This window comes from Oxyura jamaicensis, chromosome 21, assembly GCF_011077185.1.
Source record: "Oxyura jamaicensis isolate SHBP4307 breed ruddy duck chromosome 21, BPBGC_Ojam_1.0, whole genome shotgun sequence".
NCBI classification, from domain to species: Eukaryota; Metazoa; Chordata; class Aves; order Anseriformes; family Anatidae; genus Oxyura; species Oxyura jamaicensis.
The window spans coordinates 7,179,882-7,198,731 of NC_048913.1; the positions used below are offsets into that span (position 1 = coordinate 7,179,882).

Here is an 18,850-nt window from a genome sequence, read left to right on the forward strand (position 1 = left end):
CGTGAGGCCAGAAAAGCGGCTTCCTCTGTAAATTGTACCAACTAGACAACTCTGTTTGTGTTACAGCAGCCCGATCTGCTCCATTGAGTTGTCTGTGGAGAGCATTAATTGTAATTTATGGATGCTAAATTCCTAATAGTGGACTAGTTTAAAATTGCAGGCTCTGTCGAAATCAGCGGTCCGCTGATTCAGAATGGTTAAAAATATGTCTCGCAGGCAGCTACTGACTGAGTGAGATGTACTTGATGTTTTTTTCACTCTGCAGGCAGGACCCCGTGCTTATTTCTTCCAGCTTAAACAGCATAGGACACATTAAAACAGAACAAAGCAAAAAGCCTGAAATGAAAACCTCGATAGTAGGAGGGGGGGAAAAGTTAGTGAAAACTCAATGAAGGCAACAGCCGTTTCTTCCCGCCTCAGGTCTGATTCAATCAGGTCTTTCAAAAGAAACTCCTGTCACCACAAACTGCCTTTTCATGCCAGATTCCTCCGGCTCCCCCTCTCTGCCCCATCCCAGCGACTTCCAACAGCACCGATCAATCTCCGAGCGACACCCTGCCCCCCCCGCCCAGCTGCCTCCAGCCACCGCCGTTCCCAAGCAAAAGGCAGCTTCACCCAGGAAGGTGGTGGAAAAAATGTGGACAAATTTCTGATTTGCAACACTCTGTGAATGGGTTTATTGCCATTGTTTGAGTGCAAATGTATAAATAAAGCAAAACGAAGATTCCAGGGTGAGTCCGATGAAAAGCAGAAAACAAGAAATTTTATGGCCATAAGTGGCGTGGGCTAATGGTGATTTTTGAGGCACTGGACCATGGTAGTTACTTAGCTAAATGATTGCTGTGAAACCGGGCAAGAGGCTTATTTCTTAATTACTGTTACATATTATGTCAAGCTGACACTTCGAGGCGTGCTCGGGCACTGATAAAGTTAGCCAAAAAAAAAAAAAAAAAAAAAAAAAAAAAAACCTACCAAGACACCCTTGCCATTCTGAGAGGCTGTTTTTAAAGCATGTTGCTGGGGGGTGATGGCTGGCACTGGGAAAAGGCCGGGCTGGCCCCCAGAAAAGGGTATCCCAGACCCACGCTCTGCAACAGAACGGAGTTAACAGCAGCGCTTACCTCTACTAGATCCATAGGATAACAAGACTGGATAAATCTCTGGGAACCTGGCAGCCTTTCAGCTGGCTTGCTCGCCGCTACCATAGCACTGCTCTGAGTGTCTTCGGCTAGCCCAGAGCAAAGCATAACCACCACAGTGTGGGAGCTGAGGAGGAAAGCCATAGGGGACTGAAGAGCCGAGAGGAGCAATGGTGTGAGGATGCAAGAAGTGGACATCCCTGCTATCCAAACACCCAGAAAGAGTGAGAGCCAGATTTTCCTCTTGGCTGCACAGAGCCCAAGCTTTGTAACTGGGAGCATGATTCAGCCCCGAGGAAGGATGCACATGGGATGGATCACAGAGCAAGGCAAAGCAGCGTATTGACCCCATCTCAGTGGAGCTGCTCTGATTTCTAATGGCCACAGAGCTGATTCTAAGCAGAAGAATTCTGCGCAAAGCTCCCCAGAGCCCAAACCCTGCCAGCATAACCCCAAGCTGCCCTCTGAAGATCATTTAGTCCGACCCCTCCACAGAGCAGGATCACCTAGAGCACCTTGCGCAGGATGGCACCCAGGCGGGTTTTGAGTATCTCCGGAGAAGGAGATGCCACAACCTCCCTGGGCAACCTGCTGCAGTGCTCTGTCACCCTCCCAGTAAAGAAGTGCCCCTTCATATTGAGTCAGAACCTCCTGTGCTTCAGTTTGTGCCCATTCCCTCTCGTTCTGTCACTGGGTGCAACTGAAGAGACCGGCTCCATCCTCTGACACCCTTCCCTCAGATATTTATATATATTAAGAGGCCTCCCCTCAGTCTTTTCCAAGCTAAACAGGCCCAGTTTTCTCAGCCTGTCCTCGTACAACAGAAATTTACAGTTCCTTATATACCCCATAGGCTTACAGACCTGCAGCCTGTAGCTCTGGCCTCTACTACTTCACAAAATAAATATACACCTATGGAGTTCCCACATGCCACCCTCTCTTTGCACAGTGCACCAGGATCTGTACAAATCCTGAGCAAAAGCGTGGTCTCCGCGTGGTTTTGTCAGTGTATTTTCTTCCCAGTCTAAACTGGTGCACTCCAGAAGAAGAAATAAAAATTACACATTTGCAGTGCCTTGAAATAATTGGCTCACCGCTGGCTTCAGCTGGACGTAAACAAACACTACGGAATATTGGACTAGCAGAGATGTAAAAAAAAGTGGCATCACAGTGGTTTTAATTTGATTTAATCGGCGAAATCAACACCTCTATCTCCATGTGACTCTTCAATTTGTGGCATGCAAAGTCCAGACATTATTTTTACAGCTAGGTCAGTTTTATCCCATGTAAGCTGATTATCCCCTGCATTTAGAAAACAAAAACAAAAAACCCTCGCTATGCAAGAATGCTAATGGCAAAATATATTCACAATTAATTTAATAACCCAAACTGCATAATTGCAACAAGTAAGCTCATCCTGAGGTGTTTAACTTACATTTCGTGAGCAGAAAATTCCTCTCCCTGAAAAAAAGAATGGAATATGAAAAGTCCTCACTGAGATTTCTCCCCAGACTGAGAAATTTCATTCCCTTGGAATTAGTTTCTGTCCTCAAAACTCCTCTGAACAAATGTAATTATTTGTAAATTGCAGGCTTGCTTCGCAGCTAGCTGGCCAGGCTCCTGAAAATGCATTGGTTGCCCATTGATGTTGGAGAACAAGTAAGGGCACTCATTCAAAACTCTGGGAGAAGGGAAAAAAAAAAAAAAAAAAGAATGCAAAAGTCAGGCGTCTTTTTTTTTTTTTTTTTTTAATTCCTTCTTATTTTCCTTTCAGCCCTTTGGAATAATTTGCCTTCAAGAGCCCTGGATTTGCTCCAGTATTTTTGAGGTAGGAAACATGCAGAGGTTTCATTCTTTATTGACTCCATCAGGTTCAGGTTACACGTTGGGGTATAAAATTATAAACAAATGGACGGCATTTACATTTCTGAAGTGTTTCCAATCCCCTTGCCCTCTTGCCCCACTTAAAGGTACATCATAAGCAGTGCCGCGTGGGTAAAGGGAGCCAGGTGCTTAGCCGATAAACAAGACATCCTTTCTCCCCTCTTCTGGAAATGGCCTGCTCTCTGGCTTGAGTCCAAACTGAAACATGCACCAAGCGGGTGAGTCTCAGGTGAGCCCCAAGGAAATCAGACTTGTGTCCCAAACCCCAAGGTCTGAGCAATTACAGTTTTGTAGTCCCTGTAATGTGAGCATCCGATGAAGGATAAGCTGTAAGTTGCCTGTTTTCATGGGCAGGTGACCTCTGATCAGAATCAAAGAGAAGGTGTCAAAGAAATGGGGCAGGGATATGCCTGGCAACTGCTGCAGCAGCCCTCTTGGTGCCACTGCATTTTCTAAGGGAACGTTGATTCAGACCAGCTTGGCAAACAGGCCCAGTGGTATTTTCTTCTCTCTGCAGAAAAGAACAGCCATCGCTTGCTCTGTTGTCATATTTGTGACTGGGAAGGGAGGAAATGGAAATTGTAAAGTTGCACAACCCTAATCAAGGCTTATGGTTCCTGGAGAGAGGAGGGACAAAGTGACACCAGCACAGCCGATGTCACTTTTTGTTCTAATGTGTTTCAAGCAGACAGTCCTGCCCAACCCTCCAAGCCCCCTGCAAAGATCAGAGGCTTGAGTGGCAAGAACGTGCAGGCAGCTGGGGCAGTGCTGGAATCAAAGCCAGCCAAGCCCCATACAAATCACCAACAGCCAGAGTTTGCCCTTGATATAGTGGGTTGTCATTAGAAGCTGGAAGTGCAACACTTCTCCCAATAAGATTTAACCTTGACCAAGAAATGGTAATGATGCCACTTCACAGTTACTATCAACAGGGTCCTCATGCATCACTGCATGACTGCAGTCAGTGCGCGGTGGAGCAAGGGTCCCTACTGATGATGATGGTCCCATTACCAGAGCTGCGGTGGGATGCAGTAGCTGTGTGAAAGCTGGCGTTTGTTTGGGGGGGAATAAGCAAGAACAAGAGTCTGACTGCAACAGAGCAGTTTCCCATGATCATTAAATGCCCAAAGTGGCAGCAGCCCTGAGTCTACCAAGTAGTTAAGGGACCAATAATCATGAAGAGCAATCTCCTCAGAGCCTTGACAGGACAAGGACAACAGCTTTAGCATCGTTGCTAGTGGTGTTGAGAAATGCTAGTCCAGAGCTGATTCACATGAAAAAGGGTAAGCTGCTGAATTATTAACAGCAGCTCTTGCAGAACTTGGAGGTTTCTTAGCCATCGTCCAGCCTCAGGAGATGTTTAGCTAAACCAGAGCAGCAGTGTTATGTGTTATTATAGTAAGAATGAGACAGGTTGGTCATTTTGGTTCCCCGTTAATGCTGGGCACTGGAATGAATGCATAGTAAAGAGACAGTCCCTGGTCAGACAAGACAGAGGTGGGAACCGAAACAGAGCCACAGAGAAGGGAAGCAGCTTGATCAAAAGCGATCGACCATTTCTGGCTAGAGCCAGAAATGAAAAGTTGCTGCTTGGAGTCCCTGCTCAGCCCCATCGCCAGTAGACAAAACATTCAGAGAGCCGGGTGAGGTTGCACATTTGCACATTAACTAAAGTGGTGGTGAAATAAAATTCAATTCCTTTTTTAAAAAATCAGTAACTAGATTTAACAGGTGAAGTTCCGTATTTTGGTGCAGGCTAAAGTATGTCCATCACATTCACTGGTTTATAACAGAACCCGTCCCTTAAGCCTTGCACATGAGCACAACTCTGCTAAAACAAATATAAAAAGAGATCTTGCGTGCACGGGGGAATTAATGCTAACTGAATTAATGAGCCCTCTTTCAGCTATTCACTTTCATAGGAGGTTGTAGTGGAAGTATCTTCTTATCGCGCCTGTGTTTCATATCATCAGACCACTCACATGTGTAAAGTTAAGTATGGACATAAGTAATTGCAGATTTGAGACAGGAGACAATAAGGACCAAATTTTCATTGGCAAAGCCTAAGCCTCCAAAACTGCATGCCTTAAATTGGGAGATGTGGTTATGAATGATCACGTTTTCATATGCCCCAGAGCTCTGAAATATACACACAAATATATTTTGCATGCACCAACCTAAGTTCTAAGCAATGAAACACAGACTAAATATTTATAGATTGGAGAGGGGAGTAACCAATTCCTTCTCTGATGCAAATGGGAAATCTCCTACAAAATAAAATATCCTCGTTTCTTAGCACATAAGAAACATGATTCTAGATTGGTCCTCATGAGATTCCTTAGACAGGTCAGCACAGATGGTTCTTAGCAAACAAAATTGGGAAGGCAGTGGTATCATTTGCCAAATAATCAAAATGCTACTCCTGGAAGTACATAAAAAATAAGAGATACAGAGCTTGTGGGTCACAGACCTAAAATACAAAAAGACCCTTCTCAAATCCACAGTCTGTGACCTACTCAATTTGCAAAACTCCATGAAGTGAAGCCATTTTATGCTATATGAGAATTTGGCACAGCGAGTGGGTTTAGCTGCAGCACTGAGACGATTTGAGATGGAGAAGGCTCCGATGGAGGGGGAATCTGACGAGACACAGGCTCAGTTCCTTCTTTAACTGTGAGCTCCCAATGGGACATGGAGTGACACACCTGATCTAGCCTGTGCTTTAATTTCCCTCCCTATAAAGTACTGATCATATTGCCCTTCAGCTGGGGTGTGGTGACCCAAAATCCCATAATGATGCTCTGCTGAGTGTGTTACCTGTGTGTTCCTAGATAGATTTTTCCAGCCAGTCGCATTTCGCTGTGACCTTTTAAAAGGTTTTTCTTGCTGCTACAAAGTATGAGATATCTGTTTCTAGGTGGAATAAACCAACAACCATCTATTCGGCGCTTGCTTGCAAATGAAAATAATAAAAAATACAAAATAAAAATAAAAAATAAAAACCCACAACATTCAGAGGAGATACAAGTGCTCACAGGAGCCTTGAAATATATATTTTTTTGTTAACTGTGATGTTGCCTGTAGCTCTTTATAGCACTTTTAAAGCATCAAAGCTCAGATTTGTTATATTGAACCTGGAAAGCTTCAAAAACTTTTTGTAAATTAAAATTTAAAAAAAAAAAAAAAAAAAAAAAAAGATACCAACAGCTATGTAGTGGTATTTTTCAGATGGGAATATGCTTTGATTTCAGTGGCTAATGCAAATAATACCCTCTCCTCCTCCTTCCCCCTGCACCCCCAACAGAGTTTTCAGTGCTGCAGACAGAAGGTGGGGAAAAACAAATATGACATAAATTGTCTTGGTAAACAAGTAAATAGTGTCATTTAACTCTTCCCCCTATGACTCCTTGCTGGAACTCTGAATTAGTTTATGGCAGGGCTCTGTCAAAAGACCCCCCTCCCTGGAAACAGAGGTGAGACCTCAAAAGCCATTGTCTCTTTAGTTAATTAATTAAGGTAATATTGGGTAGAGCTTTGCTTCTAAGTTCAAGGAACCCAGCTGGGGGCAGCAGCCTCTTGTTTGATGCCATGAATACGATGGAATGAGCTCCGGGCCCTGCATTAAAATCCAAAATCATTTAAAACATGCCGGGGAGGAGGGGATGGGGGAAGAAGCCCAGTTTATAGAGCTTTACAGCAGGGCCGAGCCTTCTTCAAATAACTACAGGGGGTTGCTTTGCATTTTACACCCCTGCCAGCTAAGCAGGGACCAGTTACTGGGTTCATGACTTTTGTTTTTTTTTAAGACCAAGACAGGAGGAGGCTGCCTTAGTTGCAGAGCTGATTTCCTTCCCCTTGCAGCCTCCGTTGGCTGGGGAATGCTTCTTACCGGTGCCTGGCCCAATCCCTATAAATGTCGTATTGGTCAATTTTGCTTACATGGGGAATCCTCTCACAGACATGGGATGGGATGACTCATTTGGATAAAGTCGCCCACAAACGTAAGCCTTTACATCCTAAGCTGGAAATGTGTTTTATTTCCAAGTAACATCTAGTCGTTTGCTCTGTGAGCTGATTTGCCTCTAAAGAAAAATAAATAAATAAATAAATAAAAAGGAAATAAATAAAAAAAAAAAAAAAGAAGAAGAGAAAGCCAAATCTCCAGGTCCCTAGTCAATCTTTTGGTAAAACTCCTGCAGATAGCATGGGAATTTTCCTGCCTAAAACCACAAGGTTTTGAAGGAGAAGGCTGTGGATGGGGCTCTGCTTAGTAATTTTCACACGGGGCTCCAGTCCTGGCTTTGCTGCTGACACACTGTGTGAACCTGAGCAAGCACCTTCACTTCACTTTTCCCCCGGCTCCTTCCTGCGCCCGCAAGCCACCTCTCCCCGTGCATCCACACGCTGCAAAATGCGACGGCTACAGATGTCACTCCCGTCACCTAAGGCAAACAACATCCGTCCATCGGTCTGCAAAGCAAAGTGCAGCACTGGGCCTCGCTCCCTACCCTCGTGCCACAGGGTCCCCACATGCAAAAGCAGATATATTTCTTGGCTTTTTACATAAAACGGGAACTAACAAGCTGACGGGTGCAGGATTTAATGCCTGGAGATTGCACGATCTTTGTGGATTTGAACCTCTCTCTTCCCCTCATCCCCATATGCTGTGTATTAACGTCTGCCTCTGTGTTAAGTCTAATTTAGTTTGGTATCTTCTCAGGGGAGAGGTTGGCTCTCATCTGTATGTGTCTGCCGAGCGCCAGGCACACCAGTGGCACTGTATAAATAACAGTGATCATAAATAGCTGACAACACCTGCTGGTTTTGAATCGGCAACAAGTGATAATCCTGCGAGCAGCTAAATGGGACTTTGGGATTCCGGGTATTGGCCTGGTTAACTGGCTCCTTGGTTTGATTATGTTTGTGTTTTCCTATTTCTTTTTTCCTTTGAAATGCCTCAGGGAGCCACCGTGGGGATGGGGATGACACAAAATCTGCTGGTCTTTCATCACATCAGCTCCTCATCTGTTGCTTTTTTTTTTTTTTTTTCCTCTCCACCATCCCATTTGTGATGTGTTCAGGCAAAGGTGCCTTATGGAAACCTCAAAAGGAAATACAAAATATATTCCCACATTTAAGGGGCAGCGACATATCGCCCGTCCTACAAACACCTGTGCCCATCAGTAGGTCCACTGAGGGCAAAGGGATTACTCATGTGAGTAAAATCAAATGTGGATGCGTTCGCTCGAAGGGTCAGAGACCCAGTTAATTCTAGCCTGGGACCAAATTGTCACGCTTCCCTCAAGTCAGACCCTACAAGCAGGAGCTGGGACTAGGCACATGCGTAGACTTGGGCATGCCAGGGATGTCACCAGTGCTGCACAGCGGTTCCTGCAGCTCCTTGGGAACTATTGCCCTAGCTGATTGAGCAGGTATTTCCCTAACAGGGAAACACTTTTGCCCTAGTTATTATTATTATTATTATTACTTTTGTTCAGTGTGTCTTCTCCTGTTGCTGCTTTAGATTTTTGTCAATAGATCGGTTTTGCCCTTGTGGCTCAGTCTGCGTTCAGGTCACCTCTCTAGGAGCAAGCGTCCTTTGGAAAGCACTAAGTACGGGTTAGCAGGGTCATAAGTCGCATAACCCCCTTGAGGGAAGTTTGGCTTTAGCCAGCCATGAAATAGCAACCCTTCCGCTGCAGAGGGGAAGGTGAGGCTGGGGAAGGGGGGTAATTTTATTATTATTATTGTCGCTTGACCTCCCAACCTAGCACTCAAAGCTGCCTCTCGTTAGGAGCGTGCAAAGAGGCATATGGCCCCGTGGTGACCAGAGACGCATTGGGTCAATCCGACCCATGAGCTGTCAGCCCCGAAAACCCTCACTGCGGCAGCGGGGCCGAGGTGCTCCCACCCGGAGGGCTCACTGACAGCTTTCCGGAGCAGGGAGATCACCTTGGTGTGACAATGGGGACAGAGGGGACCTGCAAAGCCCCACACTGAGGCATTTTGGGGGGCTGCAAACATCTCTGCATTCAGGTTTAGGTTTACACCCTGCCTGGCCTATGGACTGCAGTCTGTGCCTCTAGAAGTTATTCTGACAGGCAAAGTGATGGGAAAATTGCTCTTTCCTTATTTTTCCACCATCCAGACAATGAAATGCCCCAATATCATAAAGTTAAAACACCATCGACCGCAAATGGACATTAATATCCCCTGGGACTGGGCCCTCGTAGAGCTCAATGCAATTTTAAGGAGAAACCAAAGCTGCTGGGTATTACCCAAACATACCCAAATGCTGCCCACCCTTGTCCCTGCCACCCGCAAAGCTGAGGCCAGAGCAGCTGGTGAGAGCGAGGTGACCCAAGCCAGCAGCAGAGCCCACAGAAGATTTGGCATTAATTTCAGGGCTTCTTTTAATGAATTAATTGTTATTGCATGCCAGTTTAGGCATTGGTTTCAGGACTCTTACAGGTTTGCCATCCCCTGCCCCACTCCACGGGATGCTTGGGGTGTTCCTCACCACCACCACGACCTGGCAGCGCAGGGCAGATCTCCCAGGGTAAAAAAATTAAAAAATAAAATAAAATAAATCCATCAAAGCCTATTAGTTAAATTGCTCTGTGCAAACCTAATTGACCACAGGGGATCTCCTAGGCAAGCAGGCCGTAAATCGCGATTTTAACAGCGGCGGGGGGAAGGAATGGGGGGGGGGGGGAAAGAGAGCAGAAAGTTTGCGATTGATGGCGATCGTTTTAGGCGACTGCCTGGCTGGAGGCTGCGGAGAAAGGAGGCTGATCTGGAGCATATGGTGCAAAGAGCCGGTGCTGGGGGTGGAAGAATAAAAACCCCGAGCGGCGCAGATCCTAAGGAGCTATTTATTCCTCCCCCTGCAGATGTACATTAATGCAGGAGGAGTAGGGGGAGCAGATCTTTCGACTAGAGAAAGAGAAACAGCGCTCCTTCCTTTTAACATGCTGTTGTCTGGCTTGATCTTGTCACTCCAAAGGGACCCATTCAGAGGTATTCATGCATCTGCCTCGGGGGGACAATGGGACCTTAGTTTATAAACTGTCTGTCCAGTTGCCTGCGGCCTTTAGTCCTTTTGTTTTCGCTTCTCTTAATAAACTTTTTGGGGGAGTTCATCAATACGCTTGAATAGCTGATGTTCTCATTCTCAGAGAGGGGAATAACAGAAGGTCTCGAAGGTTTTTTTTTTTTTTTTTTTTTTTTTTTTTTTTTAATAGGGGTGGGGGTGTTTTTTTTCCCCCTTAAAGGGGAACCGAGGCTTGAAAAGCATCAGAACAAACCCTTTAAAAAAATCTGAATGAACCCCAAACAAAACCACTAGTCAAAAGAGACGGAGAAATGCGCAACGTTTAATTGCGCGCACACACCCCGAAAGCGATTTTCGTCCTGCCGACGGAATTAAGACGATCTTCGACTGATTTTACAGCTCTCAAAATATTTTGGGTAGGGGGATTGGGGAGGAATTTCGGAGACCGGGCTGATTTCCAGAGGATTTAGGGCTGAAAGCTGGCTCTAACCTCCTCCCCCCGAATTCCTCCTCACTCCACCTTCCTCCGACAATTGCAGAAATCCCAGCCGGGCAGATATATAGATATATAACCCAAATCACATCGAATAGGGATTGTTTTGGAGCCGACCGAGCCGCCCGCCCCGGTCCTCGGTGCCCTCCCCTTCCTCGCACCCCCTTTGCAGCCCAGCCCGGAGCGGGGAGGAGGGGGGGGGAGAGGGGATGCGGAGATACCCCCATTTCCAAGCAGCGGCCCAAAGTCCGCCCCCCTCCCCGTGGAGGCTCCCTCTCTCCTCCCTTGATTTCTCTGTTAACGCCTTTCTTTGCCTGGCAGGGGGTTGTTTTCCCCTTCTCCCGCCCCGCAAAGCCCCGGCCCCGCAGCCCGGCGTGGAGGCGATGCTCGGCTGCCCCCTCCCCACCTCCTTCCCCGGGCAGCCCCCCACCAACCGCTCTCCCCCGTGACTCCAGTTCAGCGTTTTAAGGCCCTAATGAGTGTTGACAAGTTTAATGAGTTTGTTTTAAAGAGGAAAAAACTGGTCAAGTCGAGATTTCCGAGTCAAATCCATTAGGAGATCCCATTCAAACCCCACTTGACAGCTCAGCCGCTCTCACACTCCATCAGCCAGCGCATGGCCGGCAGAGCCCCCAAAGCCCCTGCCCCACAGCATCCCACCCCCCCCCCGGCCCGGAGCTGTCGGTTCCTGGGCACAGACCGGACCCCTCGGCATCCACCTCTCTCCCACCCCAAGCCCTCTGGGTAGGGGGGGGTCGCGGCAAGGAGATGATCGCCCCCTAAACCCACGGGGCAAGGGGCTACAGGCTGCTGAGAGGCCAAACGGGGCCGCCTATTTCTGTTGGAAATTGCATTAAACGCCCCGCTATTTTCCTTCCCACCCCCGTTCTGCCTCTCCCCCCTCAACCTTCATATAAGTAAACAGCCCCGTGAAGCCGAGGTGGAGGTCACGTTAAGTCATGCAGGCTGACTTCGTGAACTTTGAGCTGGGTGATTAGGAGGGGGGTTCTCCTTTTTCAATTTCTCCACTTCCTAGGTCTCTCCATTGTTCCAATTCCAAACAGCTGCTGGTGCTAATCTTTCGGTTATTTGCAATCAGGAGGAAGAAATACCCACACCCTAGAGCGCTCCGATATTAGCCCTGCCAGCGGAGCAAAGAGACCACTGGAGGCCGAAGCAACGGAGGAAAACAAAACCCACCAGATTTACTGAACCCGGTTTAACTCTGAGCCTTTCAGGTACCTCTCTCAAGTCCCAAACCGCTTCGGCAGAAAGCTCCGGGAAAGAGGCTGCCAGGCACCACACCGCTCGGGGCAGCCCCCATTTTCCAAAGGTTAAACTCCTTCATCTACTCGGAGCTTGGCCGGAGCAGGAAGGGAGGGGAAAATACCGGCCGAGAGCGAACTGGGGGGAAAAGAAACCAGCACAAAAGCCCAGTTGGAGGCAAACCTGGCGAGCTACGCCCAGGAGCGTTCTGCTCGAGATGGCTCGGAAAGTTTCCTGTTGAGATATCCCTAAAAAGGGACAGAGCGACCAGAGGGGCTCGGGAAACCTTCCGGGCAAAGGATAAAGCCCTAGCTACGTGAGGACAGGCGGGAGCGGGTCTGTCCCGCACGTGGGCAGGTGGGGGACCCCTTTCCTTTCATTTCATCAAGGGTGGGTCCCCCCTCCCCTTCCTGTTCATTTATTCCCCCGTTAATTAGGGGCGATGGGCGCCGGCTGACAAGAGGATACCCGCCTTGAAGCATCGCGAAGGGCGCTTCCCAGGGAGCACCACCAAAAAAAACGGCCCAAACCTTTGCTCAGAGCCTTCCAACATGGGCTCGTGAAGCCGCTGGGGCTCGAGGGGTCCCACGCGTGCCTCGGCGGGGACGAAAGCGCCGTTCCCGGGTGGGATGGGGTGCCCCCCATGCGCCCCGTCGGGCTTGCCTGCCCCGCAGCCCTCTCGCCATCCCCGCGGAGCCTTTATTGGTTTACTTAGGTGTTAATCCCTTCACAATCAAGTTGTCTGACCACGGAGCCCCGTCTCTATTCTTGTTTACATCTAATTACGGGTCTGAAGCGCCACTTCCCTTCCCCAGCCACAAAGCCTTCAAGCCAGCTTCCACCTCACCCGCTGGTAGCAGGTAAAGCCTCCCCCTCGGGGGGGCAGCGGGCGGAGGGAGGGCTCCGGGCACCCAGCCCTGGCAGCAGAGCCACCCTGGGGGGAGGTCCCCGAACCCCCTTTTCTCCCCCCGGCGCGCTCCTGCCGCCCTCCCCCGCCGGGCTCAGCCGCCGAGCCGCAGATGAAAGGCAGAGCTCTCCCGTCCCAGTGTCACCAGCATCGCAGAGCTTCTCTTAATTCAATTAAAGCTCGCAACGCCAGGAAACCGGCGGAGATCCACCCGAGCAAGCCAGTAGCCGGGGCTAACAAAGGACCTTTCTTTCCAGGGGGCGTGAGGAGCCCGGCCAGCCCATGTGTCATCCATCCCCGCGACTCCCGGCTCTTCGGGGTTAACGATTCAGACACCACTGAGAGCTCTGGGACTGCAACTTGGCTTAGATAGCGTCTCAGCCCTGGGGCAATTCCTCTAAATCAATTTTCAAAACAATCAGTTTAGGGGCTTTTAATTAAGCTTTAAACCAGTGGTTAAAAATAGCAGTTTACTTCTTTGGGATGCAAACTAGGCTAGCATAAAAATAAATCAGAGAGACGGTCCCGCTGCCTTTTGGGATTCAGGGCAGCGTAGATTATTAACGTCCCAAGATTACGAGGATTTTTCTTTCTTCCGATACTTATTCTCCCTCTCGCAGCAGCTGCTCTTTCCCTGCCAGACACCGAACTGTCCACAGGTCTGCAAAGACGGGGGATCCCGTGCGGCTTCCCCAGAGAGAAAACTCAGCGAGGTAACCCAGGTAGCCCCGGCCGGAGTACCGCTGCGAGCAGCAGGTTCACCGCCTTTTTCTTTATATATACAGAAGGGAAAAAAATGAAAACAAACAAACACACACACAAAATAAATAAATAAAACCACGCGACTGGGCTGTATTGCGAGCTAGAAGCCCGGCTGGCCCCTGGAGCCGAGATGCTCGGCTTGCTCCCTGCGAGCATCCACACGCTGCCCCCGCTGCAAACAGCCTGCTCTCCATCCGAGGGGATAAACTCGCCTAAAAGATGAATTTAGGCTCCCTGTGTGCTTTTGTAGTTTAAATTGGATCCTCCGGGTTATCACCGCCACCCCCTTCCTTTGTTTAACACTTGGGATTACAGCAAAAGGGACGCTCGCGGGGCCCAGCCCGAAGCACGCGTTCACACCTTTAAATCTCTTAAACTGGTGCAGGTTTTTGGCTCCCCAAACTCGGCCAGAAAGCAGATGCTTAAATGCAGCGCTTGCACCAAAGGAAGCTCTTTAAAGGCACCACAGCATTAGGTTGATTAAAGAATAATTAAGGGCTGTGGGACTCCTTTGGTGCTGCTCGTAGGGTTCCCCGTGCCCGGAGGATTTCTCCCTGGGTGACCCAGATAAATTACAGATAGGGCTGAAATAACTTTTGTCCGCGACGGGCCGGGATGAGCGCGGCCCGCAAATCCCCGCACAGCGGTGGCTGATGAGGCAGTCATGCAAACGCGGCGACTTAAACCTGAAAAGAGCCGACGTGGGGCTTCTGCTCCTCCCCGCCGGACCCGTGAGGGCTCCACGGGTGGGTTCTGGCCCATTCCCATTTCCATGCCCCCTCCCAGTTCCCGGAGCTCGACCTTGACCCAGTTCGTACCCGGTTTAAGGGGAAAAGTTGGGTTCGGCCGCCGCACCCCCGAGCTTGGGCTGTCCCCCTTCTTTTCCTTATTTTTCCTTCTTGGGGGAGAGACCCCAAGTTCCCCGGGGGCTGAAGACCCGAGCTCGGCGGGAGGAAACTCGCCGGGAAACCAGGGCATGTTCGGGGGGGGGGGGGGGGGGGGATAACGGGGTCGGATGGCGGGTGGGCGCTCTGGAGGGGGGAAAAACCCTTCCACCGGCGGGCTGATTTCCCCCATCCTCCCCCCCCAGGCTCTCCCCTTCCCAAGGGCTTTCTGCTGCCACTTTTCCTCCGCTCCTTCTCTGACCACCCGCCCCCCACCCCCTCCGCAAGCGTCTTCCCCCCTTTAGATCTCAGCGTGTTTGCTCTTGACTTCATCCACTAAGTCAATAGTTTGGAGATGCCCTCATCCTCAGAGGCCCGAGCCCCCGTGTCCCCTCCCTGTTTTCTCCCGCGGATAATGGCAGCCTTTTGTCGTGTAATCAAGCTCCCGAGGGGTTGGGAGACAGATATAGATTCTTGGCATTTGTCGGTGAAAATGAAAGCTGGATTAGGCAGAGGCGGCTGCACACTCCATGGTAAAGGACAACAACTATTCCCCCATTGAAAGTCCCATTCTGGTTTGGTTATTTTATCTTTAAAAGTTGTTTGTATTTCTAAAGTGGCTATTGATGCACTTAGAAAGTGTAGCAAGCTGTAAAGCCTCGCTTCAAATGAAAGGCGGACAACAAAAAGAGGAGGTTAAGGGGAGAAAACAGAGTGAGAAAAAATACCGTCATAAAAGGCGAGGGGAGGAGGGGGAGGGAGGCAAAAAGAGTGAAAAAGATCAAATTCAGCCGGGGTAAAGTTGAGAACCGGCGAGAAAAGTCACGGAGCCCCAGCGGCCGGGATGCGGCGATGCGCGGGGGCTCGGCTTCGCTTCTGCCCTGCCCTGCCCGGCTTCCTCGCAGGGAGGAACCGGTCGCGATACGCGATTGGGGGGGAAGGGGGGTCTGCGATGAGTTTTTCTCCCCGGGGGACCCTTGGCTCTTCGCAACCGAACCCCACGCAGATCTCTGTTCCGCCCTGAAGTTACTTCGTTCTTCAGCAGCTGGTCCCAACGAGTTTTCCCCTTGACAGAGGTTTGCCTACCTCTGCACCGTTAACCTGTGCGCATTTTCCCCTGAGAAGCACGTTGGTTTTGACAGTGTGTATATTTCTATATAATTTCCCCCAAAACATGGATTTAAACAGCTTGGATCCACTCGTCCTCTACATGCGTCCTAATCTGGGGCTGTGCCGCCTCTCCCTCTTCACACACCCCCCCTCCTGTGAACTGAAGGCAGCGAGAATGGGGTTATTTTGTTTGTTTGTTTTTAAAGAAAAAAAAAATGTTAAAACCGCAAACTTTTATCCTCCTTTTGCTGGAGTTTCAGGAATGGAAATTGCAGCTTACCCGCTGCGAGCACATTCAGGCGCAAGTACAAGGGAGGGTTTGTGGCTGGAAGGAGATTAAGGAGAAAAGTCCAGGAAAAAGAAACAGAGCAACAAGGTACAAACCAAATATTCCCATTTTCACAAAAAAAAAAAAAAAAAAAAAAAAAAAAAGCTTCAAATAGCTCAATTTGCTGCTATTTAGCATCAAACAGTCATCTCCTCGAGAAGTGGGGAAAGAATTTGCAATAACTGAGTTCCTGCACATAAATAACGAATCCCTCCAGAAAATGCCAGCTTTTCACCAAATCCGCACGTAACTACGTGGATATAGATATAGCCCTTTAAAATCACCAGCAGCTCTGGCTATCTGCCCTCTCTTGGATAATTTATACTATACAAAGGTTGGGGGCTATTAATGCCGTGTCGTCCTCCCCCCCACCCCCCCATTCCTATTCATGTCAGTGTTTCTTTCTTTTTTCGAGCAATCAAATGTGCTGGGGACAATTGTAGCGAATTTAAACATGACTGTCCCCTGAATATCCCTCGACATCGAAGTGTCCTTTGTACGCTCACCCTCTCTTTTCAAGGACGCTTATACATTTAAAAATGCAAAATAATGCAACCAGGGGATCTTTATTAAAGCGCAAGCCTGGGCTCTGTTCGGATGGGTGAGGCTCGAACCCCAAATTTTTTTGAGCTGTTTGCCCGTGGGAAGTTTCGCGGGCGGTTTGAGGACGTTTGTGCTAACTTCGGGAGAGGCGAAAAATCACCCGAGCGTTTTTTAACTCCACTTGAAGTTGCTCGAAACCGGCTTCTCGTTGAGAAATCCTGTCGAGTCAACTTTCCTCTCTCTCCTTTAATTCCCAATAAATATGCAAATCAATTCGTCCCCATAATGGGAACGGAAAATAAATAAATTACAGAATTGCCGTCGCTTCGGACTTTTCCCTCCACTCAAGATGCGGGCGCAAATGGCGATGGCAGTGGGTCAGAAGCAGGTGTCCCCATGCCCCCCCCCTTCCCTTCCTCGCTCCCCTCGAAAAGAGGAAAATTAAATTTTTCAGCATCCCCCCCCCTCACCACCACTAAGGGCTGGGGACTGCCCCCGGGACCGGGGACACGGCGATGCTGCGTCCCCGCCCGCGGCGGCTGCGTCTTCATCCCCATCCCCATCCCGACCCAGGCGGCAGGGCGCGGAGGGGGCAGCACCCCCCGCCCCCCCAGGGGGCTGGGCAGGCTGGTGGGGACCCCCTGTCCTCCACCCCCCCCCGCTTTGGGGACAGCCATCTCTCGGCGGGGACGCAGCCGCGCGGCTCGGAGCCCGCAGTTTCCCCCTCCCCTCTCCCTCCTTTCAAGAAGCCACCAGGTCACTTTGATCCGAGCTCTTTAGGGGCTCCGGACAAAGAAGCCACTGAAGGCTGAAGGCTGCCGGGTGTCTGCCCGCGGCCCGCGCAAGCCGAGAGGGGCTGCGGCTGCCTTCGAGAGGGAGCCCGGGGGCAGGGGGCGGCCGGCTCTGAAGGGGGGCAGCGGGTGTAAATGGAGGCGGCTCCCCCCCCGACACGCACACACTACCGAATATCCCTGAGTGCCCTCCCGTGTCCCCAGCGCCATAACAAGCGCGACCCCGTCCTTGAATGCCATTTTATTTCCACCCCAAAAAATAAAAAAGTTTTTTCACCCCTTGCCAGCGCTTCCCGGACAGATGGAGGTGCAAGGGGAGCGCGGGCAGGGTTGGAACATCCCTTGGGTTGTGGCTTGAAAGGAGGGACCCCCCCCATTTCCAGCTCCCTTCTCTTCGGGAAGACCCGACGGGGTGCGGAGCGGTTTGCTATTAGCGGCGGGGATCCCCCCCCCCGAAACAAGCTCTGCGCCCCTTCCCCGGCCCCACAGCACGGGCAGCGCAGCCCTGCCGCCCCCCAGCCCCCGGCCATACGTCGCCCGGTAGCTGTAGGCACATCTGCACCCCTGGCACGGGTATAGCTGCAGGCACAGGGCAGGAGCAGGGTGTCCCCCCCTCCTCTGCCCCCGCAGGACTTGGGCGCAGGAAGGGCCCTTTTTGCAGCAGCAATTCAGCGCCGGACCCGGAGCCATCCAAGCACGTAATGTGCAGCCTCAGATCTCCCTTGTCCCACAAGACAGAGCGCCTGCTAATTAATAGACAGCGATTCCTGCAAGCGGCCCGAGCAGTCTGTAATATGATGAACTTCCTTTGTACCGGTGTCACCACAAATGTTTCTGATAACGAAAAGCATCCAAGGATCAAAGACTATAAGCTTCTCAATTTCCTCAAGCTGCCTCTACTTTTCCTCACCTACTTCTTCTCTCTCCCTGCCCCTGTCCCTGCCGTTCCCCCCCGCAGCCCTCTGCCCGAACCCGTCCGAAAAGCCCCCGTTGCCAGTCCTCAACCCCCCCCCGCCTCCCCCAACCGAGCTTCGTCTGGCATCGCTTTTGGGGCCAGTTCACGCGAAATGCAGTGCGCAACGAGCTCCGTCCCCGGGGAGAGATGGGCCGGGGAGAAGGGTGAAGATGAGGATGGTTTTGTTTTGTTTTTGGAAGGGGGCTGCAGCAGACCCGCTGCCCCCGGCGCCGCCGCATCCCTGTCCCGCTGTCAGCTGCCCACCAGCACCTGCGCCCATTTATTCCTTCATTATTTTTTTTTTCTGGGCTGATTCGGGACAGAAAGGACAAGGGACCCGCCCCTCCCCATACGCAGCCCCCCACCTCCACCCCCCTACCCGGCCGGCTGCTTGCTCCACCTGCATCTTCAACACCCCCTCGAGGGGGAAACGGTGCCACCAGAGTCCGGCCGGGCAGCTCGCAGCCGGGGGCAGCGGTGTCCCCATCCCCTTCCCCGTCCCCAAACCCATTCGCATCCCCGTCCTTGTCCCCAGCCGGCTCGCAGTCCCAGCTGCTGCCAGGCCCGGCAGCCCCCAGCATCTTCTCACTCCACCCCCACCCCCCCAAAAAAAAAAAAAAAAAAAAAAAGAAAAAAGAAAAAAAAAGAGTCCAAACCAGAGTGAAGTTCAGATTAACAAAAAAAAATAATAAAAAAAAAAGCCATTGGTAGAGAGGAGTTATGTGGCAGCTGAT

The 18,850-nt window shown here is 50.4% G+C and overlaps 1 protein-coding gene and 1 long non-coding RNA gene across 3 annotated transcripts in view; one reads left to right on the forward strand and one right to left on the reverse strand.

The window, feature by feature from the left end:
• Positions 1 to 18,850, reverse strand: part of PAX7 (paired box 7) — a 103,081-nt gene that overhangs the window by 73,000 nt on the left and 11,231 nt on the right. The gene's annotated exons all lie outside the window — the stretch shown is intronic.
• Positions 11,618 to 13,579, forward strand: LOC118177263. Its single transcript, XR_004755723.1, has 2 exons — positions 11,618 to 11,808; positions 13,001 to 13,579. It is a non-coding gene; the product is annotated as an uncharacterized LOC118177263 (long non-coding RNA).